Source organism: Nestor notabilis, unplaced genomic scaffold (genome assembly GCF_000696875.1).
Source record: "Nestor notabilis isolate BGI_N333 unplaced genomic scaffold, ASM69687v1 scaffold26785, whole genome shotgun sequence".
In the NCBI taxonomy this organism is placed as follows: domain Eukaryota; kingdom Metazoa; phylum Chordata; class Aves; order Psittaciformes; family Psittacidae; genus Nestor; species Nestor notabilis.
Window position 1 is genome coordinate 28,206 of NW_009930159.1, and position 15,561 is coordinate 43,766.

Sequence of the window (15,561 nt, forward strand, 5' to 3'; positions counted from 1 at the left end):
TCTTCAGAGCTGCCAGGTGGTCTCAGCGCTAGAATAATGGACTGGAGAGGGGGCTGTGTGCCCTGACGGAAGGGGGGTGAAGGCTAGACTCAGCACAGCCTTGTTCGACTCCAGGTTCAAGGGAGTTTAGAGGGACTAGTGTAAACCCTGTGGGCAAAATGAGATGGAGTGAGGAGCTAGCATGGGGACAGCAAAAACCAAATGCCTCTGAGTCCCACTGGTCTCACACTGGAAAAAAACTCTGAAGTATCATGATACAGTTTGGGCACTGTGAGTGATTCCAGTAGTATCACTCGTCACTGTTCTCATGGTGTTCTGGTATGCAATACTTTGTCCATTTTGTAACTCCCTTTTTCTCTCAGAGAAGAAGGAAATAAAATGAGGGGATCTGCACTGATTTCAAAGTGGATGCTCTGAATCAGAGTCAGCACAACCAGTGTAATGTCAATGTATTTTTTTTTAATTGCCAGTGTGTTTCCATTATCCAGCCATTATGGCTATTTTTACCAAGCCTAAATATGCAGGGAAAACAAATGAAATGAGCATTTAAAGAAGAATTAGTTCAGGAAACCAGCTACCCTGATGCTGAGGTTCACATTTTTAATCTGTTGAAGCAGCAGAACATTAAACTAAGATATACTTTCCACTCTTTCTTGCCACTGACCACTAGTAGCCTGTTTTGTGCCTTCTTCACAGCATCTTGCACTGGGCCTTGTCTCTAAAGTCAGACTGCAACTTTGCAGATCCATCAGGCTGTGTCACTACGTGTATGATATGAATTCTTTCAGAAGCGAATTCTGCTGATGAAAAGGAGAGGATTCCTCTGCAGGAAACCATTAATTGCCTCAAGTCCCATCCTAAACTACAGGATTTGAGTCTCCAGCTTGGCTTTCCTCAGCCTGTGTGCTCACTGTAGTCTCATCATGGGGTTGTGCTGTGCCTTGCAGGCACATGCTGTAGCCAGGAATGCAGGCAGAGTGGGTCAGAAAAAGTGAAGAAAGAAGTCTGTTTCTGTACCCCTTTAACTAGCAGTAATGGACAGTAATGGGATAATTTATTAGCATATCGTATCTGTAGGATTTCCTGCCCTTGCTATAAAATGCATGTAGATGAAGACTAGGTCCATGATCTGGGGTTTGAGACAATAATCTGAACTGATTTCCTCCTTCCTCTTTATTTTGCAAGGTAAAATCATTTTTCTATTCTCAGTAGGGCCAGGATTTCAATTGGAGATTGAGAGAGATGAGGCAGGGTTCCGAGTTAGACCCGAATCTGTAACCGTTTGGCTACACTTGGTACTTTCCCTGTCTCCTTCTCTGACCAAGCACTTCCCTATGTCTCTGTTACCTCTCTGACAAGACAGGATTATTCTGCTAAACCGCTTTAATACTGGGCTTTGGGAAAGGCTGGAAAAAGCCCTTAAAATATTGATGGAAAAAACATTGCAGTTCTCACTTTCTAGAAATGTCCATATATAGCTGAACTTAGTGTCCAAGTTGATGGATTTATCCCAGCAGACCGCATGCTTTGTGGATTTCTCCAATGATACTCTGCTCCTCAGGTTTACATTCCCAGGGGCTGAATCCTGAAAAGATCAGCTCTGAAAAACATGTTGTGACATATCTTGGCCAAGAAGTACAAGTCTCCCTGTACTTGCTTTATATCCTGGCTGTTGTCAGATCATCTGAAAGGAGCGTTATCCACTGCTGTTTATCTAACAGACTGGCAGCAAGATCAGACTAGCAATGTTTTGTGCAATATGCATACCACACTGCACAGATATATGTGCTACTGATGATATATAGCCCTTTTTCGCATCTTTCCATCCAGTATTTCAGTTGTTTAATGCATCTATTAACTTTCAGAGAAAACATGAGAGGTCGAGAAATACGGTTCTTTGTGAGGAAAATGAAGCATGGCGTCACATGGCTTTTTCCCAGTCTCTTTGTGACACGCTAGTAGAGCTGAGTCTATATCTTCCTGTTCCTGGTTGTTTGTGCAAGACACTGCCCACCACTGCAATACCCCTGATCTCATCAGTGATGCTGCTAGTCTGGGTGGCAGTGCATTTGCCAGAGTGCTTAGGTGGGCAGGGTGAGTTGCTGGGTGTTTGGCTGACCATAGCAGTGTGCATGCTCCTCCCAGAGGAGTGTCACACACAGCCATGCTCAAAGTGTTACTTACCTGCCTCATGTCCTGGCTTGATAGTAACCTAGCCTCCTGCCAGGGCTGCATATGATGGATGGCTGACAGCAGCCTGCCTTGTTCCTGGCTCTGCCCCAGCACTAAACCCCTGCATGAATTTCTGTCCCCTGCAGTGAGTGTAGGATTGCCAAGTTCCCAGAAAAGGCCATTGCTCATATGGGGACAAAGCAGGGCTCCAGCGTGGTACAAATCCCTTTGGGAGATACTCTTTTGATTTTGGGAGCTTCTGAACGGCACTGCTGCTTTTGTCCCTGTCCCTGTTTCCTCCCTGTGACTCCAGCTGTGCAACCCGCTCACCTGCTGTCTGAAGCGACCTTTCTCCTGGGTGATGTGTAGCTCCAGCTCTTTGTGTTTTATCATGAGCTGTTGCCCATTGTCTGAAGTGGGAAAGCTCACTCATCAACATCTGGACGAAGAAAGCAGAAAGCTCGCCTCCTGTTGTGCTTCTCACTTGCAAAGCCAGCTGTGATGGCTTCCAGTTACCGAATGACTTTCCAAGTGACTATAAGTGTCTTTACAAATTTACCAAGCCTGAGGCTAGGCTAGTCTGGTCCACAAGCACCAAGGCTGTTCAAGGGGCTGTGAGCTCTGTCTTTGCTGAGGGCCACCTTCTTCTTTTACCACCAATGCTGAGGTAAGCCTCGAGCAGCTCTGGTGTCAGCCCTCGGCCATTGCTGAGCAGAAAGGTCAGCGCCGGGAGAAGTGCTGCCTGGCTGCAGCCCAAACCTCGTGGGCACCACTCAAGCCTCCTTGGAACCTGGCCTGGAGAATCAGATCCAGGGCAATGATCCGAGGCTTTTGTGGGACTGCTTTCTCTCAGTCTTTCAATTTATCCCAGTTAAAACAATGAATAAGGGTGATTGATTTAACTAAAAATATCAGGAGTGATCATTTAACCACAGAAATTGGCTTCAGTAGCAACATTCTGTAAACACGGCTCAAAATTAGGCTTCAGTAACCATGTCTGTGTATTGCTGTGGCCTGAATTGCACTTGGATCCCATCCAGAAACCCACCTGATATCCATGAGAGACTTTCAACAGGGAGGGAAACCAGCCTGTGCAGTGGCCACTGACACCACTCATTTGACAACACAGATCTTTTCTAGCCTGTTCGAATGAGGGGGATGTATTTTATATTTACAGTCAGCTATAACTACAGAAACATTCCCCTCTTCAGCTGTTACATGTGACTAAGGATTTATTGCAAGAATATGACATTCAGGACCACAGAGAATTTGATTTTTAGCTGGTGTGACTCGACCTAAATACCACCCTATAAACCATAAATAACATGCTTAATAATACTACGATTTTTGTAGTACTATCTTCCCATAGCAAGGCTTCAAGGTCATGCCGGCTTTTTCTTTTAGTCATCTGACAAGATAACTAAATTTTTTATCAAGTTCTGGTTTGTAGCTGAGACACTTTCATGCTTTCTGCTGATAGCTCTCACCATGGGGTCCTCACTGTGTTCCAGATAATCAGTAGAAGGGCACAAGGGAAATGGACTTCAAAGTAGCTATAGGTGCCACTTACCATCTATCACATATAGATTTCTGTCCTTTTTTTTCACAGTAGGGGCCAAATCCTGCTGATGTACAGACTTCTTCCTGCAGGATATGTTATTCTGACTGCTCATGGACCTCTGACGAAGTGCCTACACCTCACAATATCCATGAAGGATCAGGACCTCTGCATAACAGCCTAATCTCACTGCTGGGGAGTGTGTCTAGCAGTGGGAATCGATTCAAGATCATTAGTTCGGAACACTTGTGTTTCAGCACTCAGCCTGCTCCCCTCTACTGCATCTAGAGGTCATCTCCACGGTCATGAATTCCAAAAATAGAAAATGCCAGATTTAAATGCGAGTTTCACATTTTCAGGTTCTTTCCCTGCAACTTTGAAGAGGCTTGAAATGGACTCCTTAGGAATAAAACACACTATGCCTCCTTCCCCACCCCTGCCTGAAGAGTGCAGAGCACTGCTTAATCTGCTGAGTCCAAAGCACTAGCTAGTCTGAGGTGTGAGAAAATTATGTAAAGTGCCTCTGCTGGTGGATATCTGACAAAAGGAGACAGCGCTATTTTACTCAGAGAGTGTGGAAAGGTAAGAAAATGAGGCAGCCGAAGTGATTTCATATCAAGGTTTTGTCAGGGTATTTGGTTTCATACCTCTGCTACTGAGGGCTTTAAGCTTCTAACCCCAGGGAATCTAATTTCTGGATAACACGGCGATAAGGATGGAAAGGAGGAAAACTTCACCAAGTAAGGCATTGCTCTGTGAATAGAGAATGAATACAGGCAGAGTCTGTAACGACCCAATGAGGAAATTAATTCAGTGTGAGACTTCACACCAGGAAGTGAAATGAGTCTTTAAGAGAACTTGTTTGGTTTGGGTTTTGATTTGGGTTTTGTGGTTGGTTTTTCTTTTCATTTTGGTAATTTGGATTTTTTTGTGTGTTTGGGGATTATTTTGGGTTTTTTAAGTCTGCATAGGGGTTTCTGTGCCCTTTAAACAGGCTATTCGTTCAAAGAGACCTCACAGTAAAAGCAAGCCAGTGACTTTTCATGGTGCAAGGTCTAAATATTGCCATGAGATAAACTATTTATAGGCTTAATACCTGACTAGGTGTTAAATAGTTTTTGCTGATAAACCTTTTGGTGCAGAATTATCACTTAAGACAGAACTGGACTGAAAACCCAAAGACCTGGAATGCTTAAATGGATTCAGGTAGGATTTAAGATGCATTTATGAAACTGCATTAAATGCATCTTCTGTCAGGTATATGTAATTCAGCAAGATTTGAGACTTTGGTAATGATAGGTAAGTCAGTCCCTTACCTGTATGTAAACAACAAATCAGTGAATTTACTTAAAAGAAAAATCACCTAAATGTTTAAATAAAGCATTAAAACACAAATGGGTTTATCTACACTAAATGAGCCTTCTGCAATCTGGATCTATGTTTAACAGCCTCCACTGGGTGGTGGCCCCCTCATTGTAACACAAATGTTCCTTTGACCCCAGTATATTTGTTATAAAAGCAGGAGAAAAAATTATCAAAGCTTGTTGGACTGACTTGGTTGTTTGAAGAAGCTGTTAGAGCATAGCTGAACTTAGACGTGAGCAGGGGGGCATGGAGCAGGACTATATTCATTTTATAGTGTAGTAAATGTTCCAGCATATCACAACCCTCTTGGTTGCTTCTCATGGGTCACAACCAATTTGCTGAAAAACACTGGGCTATAAAACACTGGGCTATAAAACTGGAGCCTCTTTTACTGAAACCCTAATCCTCTAATAAATAAGTGAAGCACAAACTGTGTCACTTACAAAAGGGTGGAAGCAGAAGTTCAGAGCTGTCTCCCATCCACACAACTCCCGTACAAGCATGTGCTCTGAGGCCATTCTAGGGCAAAGTCCACAGCCACCTGGAGGGAAAGAATCCAACCATGGTTAAAACCTAAGTCCTGGGGGCTAAGAAAAGTGTTAAGCAAGGCCACTAGGCTGCAGCTTGTCGAGACATGTTTCTTCAGGTTGGCTCTACCAGAGTGTTGTATGGTTGTGCAGAGCCAGGAGTACCACAGAGATAACAGCCAATGATGGTAATGGGAAACAAGGGGGTCAGGAGGCTCAGGGTGGTCATAGCCGCTTTAAGTATAGCCTGTGCTTGCAGTGAGAGTGTGGTGGCGCCCTCCAAGCCTCACTACCCTCTTCCTGAGGGACAGCAGCCTTTCCTGGCCCTTGTACTGTTATCAGCTGGAGAAGTGTGTACTCCTAGTTTCCTGCCATAAGACCGTGCAGATCCCATGGTCAAACTGGGTTGCAGCTGTTACAGAAGAGAGCTGGGTCCCTTGTCCTCCACGTATAGCTTAACAGTGTTGACCAGGCACACAGGCTCAGCTCCAAAAAAGTGGTTCTGACTTGCTCCCAACTGCTCCTGCCACCAGCTGCCAGCTGCATCCCAGCATAGCTCTCAGCACAACTGATTGCTGGTGGCTGCATTTACTGGACCACAGCTCTGGAGCAAAGGGAGGCAATGACAGTTGCTGTTATTGCAGTAAAACAGCCAGCAGGTGCCTTAGAGTAACACTTACTGTCAGGCAATTTGTCACTGGTTTTCAGTAGGAAATTATCAAATACTTCGTACTTAGAAGCTTATCCTCTCTAGCTTTTGCTGTCTGCAAAGAAAATGAAGAAATACTCAAGACTATTTTAGATGAGTTAATTCAAACAGTTAGAATTAAGTATGTTGTTAAAGGTATCCTTTGGTGTCAAAGGAACTTTTAATTGTGCTATGTTACAGAAAGGGGATTTCCATTATGTTGGAGGAGTATGTAAAAACAACTATCCTTTGAGGGGGAAATGGGGCAGTTCTGACAGTTAAGCCTCCCAATGGCCTCCTGAAATAATAGGAATGCTACTATTCATAATAATGTATAGTAATAGTAATGGCAAGTATTAACATCCTCTGGTACTAGACATTAATGAGATCTACTACCAAATACTGTGTTCAGTGTTCTCTAAAGGCAGACCCACACCACGCAGGTGCAGGCAGGGAATGCTGAGCAGAGCAGGGGAACTGAGAGCCTCTCTGGGAAACTTGGCTGGATTAATGCTAGCAAGAAAGTATCCCAGAGCAGACACCAGCGCTTTCTATAAATAAAGCAAGGGCATAACACCAGGGAGAACGAAGAGCCTGATAAGCTAAAGAACAGAGCTGGCAGCAAAAGAAATAAAGGGCCATGAGTCAATTGGAAGAAAGTTTGTAATCAGAGGAGACGTGTCTTGAACAATATATCACTGGGTCTATTGGGAGCTGGGGTTACAGCTATGTTGGACACCATCCCTTTGCATGCTGTCATTGCAAACTACAGCTTCTTGAAAGCTCTCTTGTACTGGAGGTGGCTAAATGACTTAGTGTTCTCCCATAAGCATTGAGAGTCTCCTGGGAGCTGCAAATTCTGTGTTGCCACATGATCAGCACTGCTCAGGTGGAGCAGCTTCTTGCTTTGGCTCACACTCAAGTCCCTCCAGAAGTGGCTGGTCACCAGCTGATATCATGGGGGTTAAACCTGGAGGGCTCCTCACCTGAGATGGCAGTATTTCTCAAGCCTGTTAATAGTAATGATATGTGGTGCATTGTCATGGCGTACAATCACACAGCTCTGCTCATAGTGCATGATAGCAAAGATGAGAAAGGGTTGTGTTGAGACAAAGAAAAGAGTCTCTTTCGTTGCTCTGGTATCAGTGCTTTCAGTGCCAAAGCGGTTTTGGGCTGAGTGTTTGCAGAGATGACTGTACTTTGAAATGTTCTGTGTACAAAATGAATGGGTGTTTTATAAATATATATATGTATACGGGCAGGGCTCCTTTTGAGGATAAAGTGGGCTAAATGCAGACTGAGGGAATATAAAACAGACCTGTCCAGCTACTTGACAAGTTGGTGCAATGATTGTACTTTAGTATTGCACTTGGGCCAGACAGCAAATACATTGCATTGTATTTCTCAGTGGAGAAATGGAGAAAGGCATTCAGGAGGCAAGGAGGGTTTTCCAACAGGAAGATCCAATATATCACACCTCTTTTAAGTTTAACATCAATGTTTAACTCCAAAGATTTGAAGTTTACAAATCTCTGAATCCAGATCCTCAGAGGCGAGATTGACATATGTTTATAATTCTGAGTGTGATGGTTTCTTGAATGGATCCTTCTGCATACATGGATGCTAAACAGCTCCTGAGGATTTTCTTCAGATGGAATGTTTGTCCTGCCACCCCTGAAGAGATTAATTCCATGAACACAGTTGCTGGAACCTTGAAGAAAGTACCTGGTCTCATAGGTTTTACAAATTGGAAAATGAGATATGGTCCCAGCTACTGATTTTCCACTGGGTACATGATAAGCCTGGCAAATATGGGATGTAAAATGAGGGTTTTTTTCCAGGATTAGATACATTTGAAATGTTTTAAGTGATCTTATGTATTTAGTTTATTTAGAGTTATAAATGTTGGAAGCCTAGAGTCTTTTATTACTGGGGGTGGAAGTCTTTGAGGGCAAACTGCAAGAGAATGGACTTGAACTGTGCAAAATTAATGGGCATGTCCGATAAGTTGCCTATTCTTTTGAAGACATATTCTACTGGAAAGAAATGCTGCCAACACACGTGAGAAGGACTGTGCCCCTTTTATCTTTTGCACCATTTTGAGAAGACTGATGGGCAAGCCAGCTACATGTAGGCATTTAGGCAAGTAGGTTTGGGTAACAATTTAGATAAATCAGGTCGATGCATGTATGTTTCAAAACTCTGCAGTATGTAAATAGATACCACAATGTGGGGCACATTACAGTCGAGGGGTGCATGAGATAGGCTCACACGTGAGCAGCAGCTGCACATATTCAGTTTCCCAGATCTGTCCTAGGCTTTTCTGGGGCTCAGCCAATCAGTTGTGCACATATGTGTCATATTATGCATAGTGTTGTTCTGTCATTTTATTTTTAATTACTCCATATTATCTGCTATAAATTTTAATTTTGCAGTGAGGAATCATCTCATTGCCTTCTACAATCTCCCTTCCCCATTTTGCAAGACAGATTTAAGTTTGGTCAATACCCACTGACTTCGTCCCAGTCTGCTTTTATTTCCTGGGATGCCACCATTAAATGCACAGCACTGTGACTCCATCAGCTTCTCTGACACTGAAACAATACACCTGAGCATACCACTAAATGAACATTGGTTCCCACGCTTTGTTATACAGATGTGATGCAGAGCAGGAACAAACTGATCCTGAGGCCAAACATGTGGTATGGATTGTGGTTACAAAGACCAGTGATGAGGACAGAACCTTCCAATTACTCCAGTGGTTTCTGGAAAATCTTCCCCTTTTTTCTCCCTTAAAAAAAGTATTTTTTGACAAAATTATTATTAAACACTCCATTCCTATTCACATCCTGAGCAGTGAACCAATAGCCAGAGATATTTCATAACACTGGTGAAAATTTATACTATCAATCACTTTTTTGTGATAGGAGTGTTTTGGCTTTTGCCAGATATGAATGTGTCTAAAGCTCTGCTGGTGCCATGTGCTGCACAGGCTGCCCCAGTGAGTGTGTGGGCACCTGCACCGAGAGTTCCTGCAAAGCTGAAGTCTTGATGAATGTGTGAGGTTTGGGATTTTTTTCTTTGACTGTGTTTTACAGCTAACCACAGTTTCCTGTGCAACCTGAACTCGGTGTTCACAGCATGCCCCAATGTCATTTCTGTGGGACTCGATATGTTAAAAGCTAGGTTGATGTGTGCAGCCTGGCTTTCCCCTAGTCACTGGCTCACAGTGCCGGCATCCATCGGGGATGGAGGTCCCTGCTCCTTGTGTTCAAAGCCACATGGGGGTCTCTGCTGGTACACAGCAAGAGGTTGTCAGAAGGCTGACAACAATAACACAGAAATGAGCCATTTGTGGCTCTGTGACATGTTGCTTCAAAATGTCAAGGAGATAAAAAATTTAGCAAGATTCAAATTTGGGTTCAGTGTCACATGAAAACAGGACTGTTGAGAAGCAAATAATCAGAAAAATATTTGTAATAGCTGCAAAGTGCCAAGTATTGGAGATTTAAACCAGTTTTTATGAGCTGACAGGATGTGTTTGAAGGGGACTATTTATCTTGATAGAAGTTTCTTGCAAATTCTCCTAAACCACCACTGTCAGAATCAGCCCATGGGGTCTTCTTAAGATGACCATTGGCCTGATTGATTCTTAGGTATGAAACAACAGAAAATAAGATTATATCAGAGATTAATCCATCATACGTAACTGTGACCACAACTAATGTGACAGATGTGATATGCAATTGCAACTGAGAAAGCAAAACCATTTATATGAAAAATACTACATGCTAACCAAGAAATTACTCAGTCTTTGCAGCATTTCGATGACAATGTTTTTATTGTTATTGTATATACCCAGTTACACTCATATATAGTATGAGTAGCTCAAGATGTCTAAACTTGTCTCACAATCTCAGGTCAAAAGGAAATCACTCATTAAAGGAATAAAATGGTAAACATGATTTAAGCACTGTTGAAATTGTATTGTATTGTGCTGGCTTGTTCTCATAGCAAACCTTTCGGTATCTGGATAGCAAGCACAAAGAGGATGGATAGCTTTCACTACACTCACACGGTAATGGTGTTACCTCACTGTGGTCCCAAAGGACTGTCCCACCTGAGAGTGAGAGTTTTTTTGCTGAGGAGACCTGGCAGTACCCATTGTAACCCATGATGTGATTGATCATCCTGGCCCACACCCAGACCAAGCCTGCATGTGCTTCCATCAGCTATTGGGCAACTCTCAGTATCAGCCCCCTTCATTTGGCCTGGACCAGCTTTACCCTAGTGACCCAGGTAGCTGTTTGTATCTGATTTCTAATGCCTTGAAACAAAGCCCTCTCCTTGCTCAGCTGCCACAGGAGTGTCGGTTCCCCGCACTCCCCCAGTGCTGGGCCAGCACTGCTGCACACTGCCTTGGTGTTCTCAAGAGCACCCTGATAACGAGTTGACACTATAGTTGACACTATAGAGGGACTGGTGGCCCCTCCATTTGATGGTCAGCAGCATTCAGCATTTTCTGTCTCCCAGTGACCTTCCCTCTGCCAAGCTGTAGCTCTGGGGACACTGATGGATGGAGACTCAGGGCACCAGCTGGGAACCTATGAGGACATTTCCACAGCAAGGAGCCACAGAGGGTGCCAGCTCCTTGCACCAGAGGAGAGCTCAGCATTGATGGCCGTCATCACATACATGTGGATGGAGCACCTGTAGAACCCCACTATCCATGGCACGGTGAAAACACCCTAACCTTTCCTTATCAGCAGTGGGGGCCTAGATAAATGCCAAAGGACAGAAGCATGGCAGCAGGTCAAACGGAGAAAATAGATCCTCTTTATCGTTACGGATCAGTAACATCAAGGCAGCTTGGCTGAGGTTCAGCTCTTCACTCTAGACTTCATCCATGCTGTTGTGCTTGCTCTCATCTTATCTGTAAATGTGTTAAACAGATTTTCCATCTCCCTTTGTGGCTTTGACACTTGTAAAACAGTTGTGGTTTTTTCCTGTGCTCAGGTTTTCCCCGGAGCTATGGTTTCCAAATATAGCTCTGGAAGCTAATGATGCTTAGTTCAAAGATCTGGGTCTCCCTGCCTCAGCCACTTTGGCTAGTGCTACCTAGCCCTGGTGTAGCTGAGGAAACCATGTATGTAGCAAGCTACTTCACAACTGTGGAAGAATCTGTCTTTTTCTAGGCTTGGGGTGGGAGTTTTAACAGCCATTTAACTCTGCTTTTGAGGAATCAGAGATTTCTTACTTTGGTGGGAAAAAACTCTAAAATTGTTTTCACAGTCACGTCAATTTTTATGACAATTTACACCGTCACACATCTATTGCTATGGGGCAGTGATTACTACTTGATACAAAAATAAAAAGATAGAACAAATTCAGAAAAAAGTTTAATTTTTTTTCTATCTTCTTACTTCTGACATCTAGTGATATCTCTTCCCTCAGTATATTTGTGACTCTTATTATTGTACTGACTGCTTACCAGCTCAGTAGATAGAGTCCAGAAGCCTGCTGAATTAGCTAAGTGTATGGTTATTTTTAACTGACTTGAACATTACACGTTTGTATGGCATGTTGTGCAACAGATATACACTGGTGTCATGACATTCTGTCCAGACACTTGTCCTAAATTTCGATCTAAATTTAACCTGATAGATGTAGAGCATAATAAAATAATTAAATGTCAGCCCTGCAAAACAAACCTATTGCATTATGATTTGAACTTAAAGGAGGCATAAACTTCTTGTCCTCTCTTGTGCATGCTTAGAGCAGTCAGTGCAGGACAACAAAGCTTTCTTAGTGGCAATATAAACACTGGTTAATTTGATTAGGGCTTCAGATACTGTATTTATTACATATAATTTGACTGCACAGCAAAACCAGCATTGGCTAAATAGAGATGATAGTGCAGTGTCCTTTAGCACAGTCCATTCTGGTTCTTTCACTGCTCTTGTTTGCACAGCAACTGATGATGTCCCAGGCCTGGCCAGCTCATTGCAGGAGCAGGCCAGTGTAGCACGGCAGGAGTCAGCATGAATGGCAGCTTGTGCCCCTGCTTTGAGTTTCTGAGCCCCATGGCAGCAAATACACTTCCAGCTGGGGTGGCCAGAAGCCACTTTCAGTACTCATCCCAAGCTAGGCTGGAGCCCATGTCTCAGGAATCAAAACCAACCACTTCTTCCTGGGGCTGTGTACAGGAGGGTCCTGCTCTGCCTTGGAACACTGGTAGCACCTCGTAGCATTAGTTTAACTCCAAGTATATAGGTATATAGAAAGTCATAATTCCTTGAACTTCTTTGTGCTCAAAGTAATGGACATTTTGCAAGCTGCCGAATTTTGGTAGGGGCATCTTCTATTTTCGAGGCCTGTTTATCTGTGACAATAGTAAAGTAAAAACAGATCACTATCTAGAAAGCAAGGTAACAGATTTTATTGCAAACAGCAAGCCCAATAGTTAGAAACAAATCAGTCTTAAAGGAATCAGAGGGTACCAGAGAAATGCATCAAAAGAGACTTTATTCATAAACTAGCCTAAGGGGTTGAATGGAGAGGTAAACACCCCTTGTATATTTCCAAAGACTGCTTTAATTAAAACGTGGGAAGGTTGTTTCCCATCAGAACTGATATTACTTTTCTATCATTGTTGTTTTGGAGTTGGTGTTTTTCCCAGGACCTTTGCTATTCACAGCAGCTTGTGTCTCCTGTTGCCATTCTCATCCTCCTGGTCCCCTGCAAGAGCCTTGGAGCAACAGGGTTGTGGCAACTTCTCTGAATTTTGTGGATTTTGTAAAGGTCAAGAAAAGACAAATCTTTCATTAGAATTCTTACTAACATACATTATAACATAAGATAAATGATATTTGCACTGCAAAATGTAACTAAATGATAATGTTTATGCTTTACCTCTTCCTCCAACGAAAGTGTATTTGTTTATACAGTCTTTGGGTTGTATTCACTTCATATTAGCATTTCATGTTCTCTCTGACTGATTCCTCTTTCAGTTTGAATCAGTGGATGTGACCTTATGATGACATTTGCAGAAAGGCAGTGACTGCAGTAGCTGTGCCTTCTTCCAAAGCTCACTGTCAGGGCAGGTCCGGGTTGAGTCATCAGGTACCTGAAATGGGGCTTAGGATCCTGGACGCTGGGTGATCCCCTTTGTGCTCATGTCATATTTCCAAAGGAGAGAGGACTCCATTTTGACTGTATCTGAAAGGTAAACATTTTCTGTGAGGAGCCGCTGGGCAGAGGTGGAAGTCTTACACTGAGCTGCAGTCCACCCTGATTCAGGGTGTGAGTCAGCAGCCGTTAGTGGGATGAATTCCTCCTGAAAGGGGAATTACGTTCTTAGTAGAGAGATCTCAAAACACCTACATCTTTCCAGCACTGAACTACTTGGGCAGTAAAGTCAGCAAGAAATAATGTATATTATATTCCTTACCCCCAGGTAACATGACATCCTGCACCTTTTTCCATACAAGTGACTCTGGCCCCTTGCTTCTCTCAGAGTACTGTGGCCAAAGTGATCACTAGTTCTTGCAAAGGAAATTGAAAACACCTTCTCCTGTGGGAGTTTCTGTCGTCTTGTTGTTTGAAGGTGGGTTTTGTAGCAGGAAGCAGAGGGGAGTTGGTTTTGGTTCTGGTGTTTGTGTTTAATCTTGGGAGTGTCCAATGGAAGCAGAATATGATGGCAAAAGTACAGAGATAGTGTCACAGGTCTGTGCTCTCAGTGAAATGTGCCACAAGCCATCTTACTGTCTTTCTGCAGTGACGAAGTTCAGACAGCATACAGCTAACAAGAGAAGAGTTACAGGTAATTGGTGCATGAAGCAGTACACTGTTCTGTGGCAGAGTATTATGAGGCTTTTCTGTCCAGGGACTGTTATTGTCACAACTAATCAGTATTTTCTTCCTTTCAGAACAGCCATCGTTGAGCTAAGTGTTTGGATACAGTAGTCATCAGTGATAGTTATATAGGCTATGGACAAAAATATAGTTCATGCTAATGTCCATTCTCACCTGCATTTCATCATGTGAGGGCATATTTATGACAGCTTTACACAGAGAATAAGCCTGTAACAAGCTTGTCAGTCTCCCAGGTGCACAATTGAATTTTGTTTTTTCAGCAGCCTCAGTTGCCTGTTTCAGTTGTGTAGCTTAGTAGAGCTGAAGGGCCTCTTAATTCTACTAATGGAGGTAGAGACTCTGAACAAACCCAAAAATGAAGGAAATGTTAAATATTCTTTCCTAAAATGACTTCTGCTGGCTATTTTGAGGGAGCATGAAGCATAAAGTGAATCTTGCTGTTCATTTCACCATCTGTTGTTTTCACATGGTCGTCCTTCTTTGTCTTCTCTCATATTTAAGTATCTTTTATTATGTCTTGTTTGTGAAACCCTAGCTGACTCCCCATTAGCACGAGTTGACTATTTCCATAATTTTCAATTTAAACAGAAAGCAAACAGATCTAATATGCAGTGTCTGAATTTAAAATCTGTCCCAGAAAATGGCATAAATTTATGTATTTGTTTTTGCAGGTGACATTTTGTAATTTCTTGGAATGTCTTGGGGTTAAACTGAAAATGCAGATCTATAATTGTGCATGTCCCAGGGGAAATATTAGCAAATCCAAAGCAATGCTAATAAATCATAATGATTGTTACTTTTATGTTTTGGATGTGTCATAATAAAGACACAACATTGTTTTATTGGGGAAAAAAATCAATTCCCAAATGTATGATTTCATTCCTATATAGCAATATTTCTGTACTTAATACTTCAAATTTCTATGAGGTCTTCCTTTGAGTATTTCACAGATACCAATTAAATAAGGTCTTATTCGGCAATGTCTATCCATATAAGTAGTATTGTTGGCATCCCATCTGCAAGGAATGTTGGACTCTTCTCTGAAGTTAATGCATTTGATTATTTCCACTTCACTAATGCAGAAAACGAGACACAGAAGAGTTAAATAATTGACTTAAGACAAAAGGGACAGTTAATGATATGTGGGAATAGATCTTCTGGAGTCCTGTGCTTTTACTGGAAAATGGTAAACAGCATTTATAGGGGCTCCAAGTACATCAAAGAGGTGCACAGCGCTTTGCAAGGAAGCCCATGAATGTGGGAGGGAAGAGACTTGCAGTGTGCTTGGTGTGAATGGCACGGGGAACCACCTGCAACGTTCATAGCCGTGGGACCTTGAGTCCCAGTATCTTTTTTCTAATCAAACAGTCCATCCC